Here is a 6,000-nt window from a genome sequence, read left to right on the forward strand (position 1 = left end):
TGATTTGGAGCAGGTTGTCACAGTGCCGGGCAGGTTGCTACAGCAGCGGGTGCGATGACGCAGCGACAGCAGCGTCGGTATCCCGCAGGGCAGCGCAGCGATGCGACGACGATGCGGCAGCAGTGCCGGAGACTACAGACAGTAGCTGTGCGAGTGGGAGCCTTCGTGGGCAGTTCCCGGACTCGAAAGACGGTCGACGAAGGCAAGAGCAGGCTGTTATGACAGCAACGACGCTCGTGCGGGTCTTCGTCCCGTGACTTCACTTTCCAAATTAGTTAGGGTTTCCTAAACTCTTGGAACTAACTTTGGATTTAATTCAAGATATGATTTTGGAATAATATTTGAATATATCTTAAGTGGATTATCTAAATTTTAATTTTTAACTAAATTATGGATTAATTGGATATGTATCCTTATTTTATGGATTAGATAGATTAAATTCTATCTAGATAAATCCTAGATAAATTCGGATGATAATAATTAATTTTATTTTGTCTTATGGATTTATATAGATTTAATTCTATGTGAATAAATCCTAGATAGACTAATATAAATGTTAATTAAGTTTATCCATATCTTGTAGATATTGATAGATTTATGTCTATTTAGAATGTATCTTAGTAGATTTGGATAATTAAAATCCATGTTTATCTTTATCTTGCGGATATTTATAGAATTAATTCTATTTAGAAAATATCCTAGTAGATTTAGATAATTAAATCTATCTATATCTTATAGATATTGATAGATTTATATATATCTAGAATATATCTTAGTAGATTTAGATAATTGTTAATCCTGTATTGTAATTATCTTTTTGGATTTAAGATAGATTTAGTTCTATCTAGTTAAATACTAGTTGAATTAATTAATATTAATTCTAGTTTATCCTAATTTTATGGATATAAATAGATTTATTTCTATTTAGAAAATATCCTAGATAAATTTGGATAAAGATAATGCAAGATAATCCCAATCTAATTGGATTTTGATAAAGTAAAATTTATCTAGAATAAATCCTAATAGATATGATATATTCTAGTTTCTTATTCTAAATAATCTAAGATTGTTTAAATCTTAGAATGATTGATTTTATCTTCGTCTTATGGATTTGGAGAAATTTGTTTTTATCCTGAAATATCCTGGTAAAATTTAGATAATGATAATCCAATGTTAGTTTTATCTTGAATTTTAGGATTTGATTTTATCCCTGTAAAATCTAGAATAATCCTAAGAGGATTTAGATAGATTCCATTCTATCTAGATAAATCCTAAATTAATTTGGATAGTCATTATCCAAATAAATCGTATCAAATCCGAAATTCCTATATTTGGATAAGATAAGAAATTAATTATTTAATTAAATCTCCCTAGATTTATTAAATATTTTCAATATTTATCCAGTGTGATTAATCACCATGAATTAAATGGATTTTTCTATTTATTTGGTGTTAATATGTTTTAAGTGGATTATCTGCCTCATCTACTTATATGATAATTATGCAAAAGCCATATTTAAAATGACTAAGCGATAATTACAACAGTGCGTTGTATATGGTCTCCATAAATTGGTCTATATATGTAGCAGTTTCTAATATTATCGCGACCCACCTTAGTGGGAGCAATAATCCTACGAAATAGCAAGTTCATAAGATTAGACTTCTTAATAGTAAATTGTTTAAACTAGAAGCGTGTTTCTAATATTATCGCGACCCACCCTAGTGGGAGCCATAATCCTGTGAAATTGCAAGTTCATATGTTTAAACATATTTATATGATAGCTATGGAATTTTGTTAGTGGCGTACGACCTTCTCTAGAAGGAGTATCAAAACAGATATGAAATTCCTAGATGCAAATATTTATGGTAAAAGCTTAGGCAATATTTGGCGGCCATGCCACCTTAGTGGTCTCTGGACTATTCGTCGGTATTGTGACCAGGAAATTGTTGGAATCCGAATTTGTATGACCTCCCTAGAGGCGTACTTATTTTGGTTTTCACGGTTGCGAGATACATAAATTGTTTTGTGGTTGTTTGCGATTATGTATTAAGCATAGTATGTGATAAATAGTTTTATTTCTTCTCAGCCAAATTCTTAATAATGTCTGCGAACCTTAATGAAATCAAACTCGAAGGCCAAAATTATGTACACTGGAAATATAAAATGAATAAGATTCACCTTGCTGAAAACTTAAAGTTTGTATTCACCAATTCATGTCCTCTATTTCCTTGACAAAATTCTATAAAGAATGTCTAAGAATGCATTTCATGCATGTGCCTGACAAGTTCTTTGAGATAGAAGGTCAAACTACTTTCTTTTAAGTAGTAAGACACGTCTTGGTTTATATTGATGAAACAGGAATACCTAATAAGGACGATGTCCAGATTCTATTAGAATATCCACAAGAGAAAGAATATTTTGAGGAATCTTCTGATTCAGTTACTCAAATAGTTTCTACACTCAGTTCATCGCCAAATATAGTAGGAAGTGATTATATGAAGGTTGTTACTTAAAACTTGGAAACCTTCTACATGATATTCACTTTATTACTTTTGGAAGAAGATAACATGATAGTTGAGGAATTCATTAAGGCTGCATCTTTCCTATGTCTTAGTTCAATCGAACAGAAGACTAGCAATGGAAAGAGGGAAGAGCTGAATTGTCATCAATGAAAGCTATAAAGGCACGAAAAATTAGGTGAAAAGGCAAAAGAGAAGATGCATTGTGAGTCGGATTGACCTCTTCTACAGAAGGACAATGACTTAGATAACAATGCAATTTCTAAAAAAGTGATCTAGATCCAGTTGGGCAGTTGTTGCAGTGGGAGCTATTTTTTATGCTCACCTTATTATTTTGTTTTGATGTATAAGACTTTGTTTTATTGGTGCAGTTTAGTTTGGAAAGAATTCAGTTCTAGTTTCTAAACTAGTTAATGATTAAATGATGTTGGATGTCATTTGATAATGCGTGCATTATTGAGAAATGTGGATCGAATATTTATCATAGTACCATAGAAAAACAAATTATACATCATAGTATCTAAACATTATAATTGCAAAAAGATTGAGTTTATCATTCATTGTTCAACTTCTTAAACAATGAATGATAAAGTATTTATGGTACTTAAACATAAGGCCAAGAAAATACTTAGTAATTGTTCAAACTAATTTTGTCTAACTCAAGTGACTATCAAGATTTTAACAACTTGTTTGTTAAATAGCTTAAAGGTCAAGTAAGTCTGGTTGATGCACTATAAGTTAGAATCCTTTTGTGGTTCAAGGGATTCAGAATACTTATAGAGATGCAACATAGAAAGACTAGTAAGTCTCAATGGTTTACACCATAGGAGACGAGCAAATGAGTTAAGATCAGTAGTGGGAGTTAAATCCTAGTTGACTACTCCAAGCATTCTTCTAAAGAATGAGATAGTCATATAAGAAGATATCGAAGTCTCTCGAACACAAGTTCGATAAGTGAACAGTTTTACTCAATAACATCTTATCATTGATGGGATATACATTGGAAACAACGAGTTATACCTTAAAGAAACTATCATAACATCAGTACCTTCTACAACACACGAGTTGTGGACTAGAGGCAAGTTTAGTCCAGCACATCTCAAGGTGTGGAGTTATTCCAACACATGTTTTGGAAAAGGTATCCAAGTAATTGGAGTTGGGTACTGAGGTATGTTTTAAGGTTGTCCCAAATGATAGAAAAGGTACAGGTTCTATAATCTTCACGGTAAAATATGTGTTTGTTTACACGAACTAGATTCTTTGATGAAGACTATGATGAGAACTACAAGCCTAACAAACATGATAATTCTCAAGCTAATGAGAATATCTATTTTCCATCTTAACCAAGAAGTCATATCATTAGAAACTTATGCACTAAGAAAATCAACGTTTATACCTAAGATTGTAAGAGTCGTGTCGTAGTGGGAGCGTTCTTTGCGAACATAATAAGTTCATGGGTCTAAAAGAGTCTTAAGACTCAGTCTTAGATCAACTTGAACATAATCCCTGTAACTACAAGGACGCAATGACTTATTCAGATAATAATTCTTGATAAGATGATAGATTCTGAATAACAATCTTAAATAGACAAGAATGTTTTCAAGACTTGCGATACTACCCATAGATTATTTCAGTCAGTGGGAGCTAGTGGACCTGCAAGTGTAAGCATGGATCTCAAAAGGTTAGAATAATGGCAAAGGGTTATACCCAGAGAGAATTATATTCTCGCCTGCCATTTTTGCCTAAGTCGATCTGTATATTGTCTATTGTAGCCTACATAAATTAGGATGTATGTACTATGATTGTCAAGACAGTTTTCTTTAAGTAGAAGTCTTGAGGAGATCATCTGCATAGAACATCTTAATGGTTATGTAATACAGGGCAAGAAAGTTGAAAGTGCACTATATTTGGTATTCTTGGTACTCTACGATGATGACATCTATAAAAGTTGATAAACAACTAAGAGGGTTATCTAGCGTAGGAAACTGGTCGTCTACCCAGTTTAAGGATGATGGATCTAAGATAATCTAGTTACATTCTAAGCATCTGTGTCATTAGATTGCTAGAAAAAAAATGTATGTTTTCTTAAAGAATCCTACATCTACACAATACTTAGACACTTTAGCATTGAAAATTCCAAGAAAAAGTTTTTCTTTTTCTAGACGGAATTATTTTGTCGCTAGTCAAGTGTTTTTCGACATTGAATGAGATCAAGAAGAATGAAACAAGTTCCATAATTGGAAGTCTCATATATGCTATGATGTGTATTAAGTTAGATATTAGCTTTGCCGTTGGCATATAAACATGATATCATTTTAACCATGGCCAAGGACATTGGATTGGGTAAAGAATATACTATAGTACTTGAAGAAGACTAAACGGTATGTTCTAGTTTACCAGACACCCATGTTATGTCCTTTAGGTTACATCGACTCGATTTTATAATTGATTGATGATCGAGTTATCCTCTGACTATGTGTTAACGTTAGTTGAAAACTGAGTCATGAAGGAGTGTGATTACATCACAGACTCTATCATGAAAATTACAAGTGTAGTTTCTTCGGAAACTGCTAAGTAGTTGTTCATCTCAGTAATTTCCCGATAGCTTTGACCGTGAATCCGAGTATGCCTATGAGTATTATATTTTGTTATGATTACTCTAGTCATGTGTCTAACTCGAGGGAAACACGATCTGATAAAGCTAAGCAATCACATAGAGATGAAGTATGAAATTAATTAAGGATTAAGTGCGCAGCAAGACGTTATGGTTTCTAAGATATCATCAGAGAACAACCTGGCAGAACTTTTCACAAAATGCCTATATGGCACCATGTTTTACACATGAGGTGAAAAGTACGGTAGTTCGATATATCATGGCCCGAGACCTGCTTAGAGTATAAGTGGGAGAGTTTTGGCAGTGGGTATACTCGAAAGCATGATTTTGAGTATAAATGGGAGATTGTTTGGATTGGTATACTGAAAAGCATATTTCGAGCATGTTGCACGGATAGAATTGCTTGTATACAATAAACTCTACAATCTACTTTTATCCCAAGGCGAGAAGAAGTAATTTTGTCGCATTGATGTTTGCTTGTGCATTGATGTTTGCTTGTGCATTTATAAGATGTATCTCAAACATTTAAATGTATAAGAAGCAAATAAGTCTAATTCTTCTACATAGTAGACTGGTCGTGAACGACGTTCACAGAAGGTGACGCAGTCGGTTCTTTGTAGAAGAGAAAAATAATTTCACAACCTAGATAGGCTTTGGCTACCTATCGTGAAAGGTTGCAGTGTCAGTCCGCATGTTTCCTTACCTTAGGAAATAAACGACACTGGTGTGGTATAACACTGAAGGATCTAACAGTTGAGATAAGTCCTTCTTGCTATTTACTGAAAGACGAGGTCTCGGTGATTGTTATTTCTTAATCATTGTTGACATAACATTGAGCATACGATATTGATTATGCACTACTTTGAT

Source organism: Salvia splendens, chromosome 14 (genome assembly GCF_004379255.2).
Source record: "Salvia splendens isolate huo1 chromosome 14, SspV2, whole genome shotgun sequence".
Classification (NCBI taxonomy): domain Eukaryota; kingdom Viridiplantae; phylum Streptophyta; class Magnoliopsida; order Lamiales; family Lamiaceae; genus Salvia; species Salvia splendens.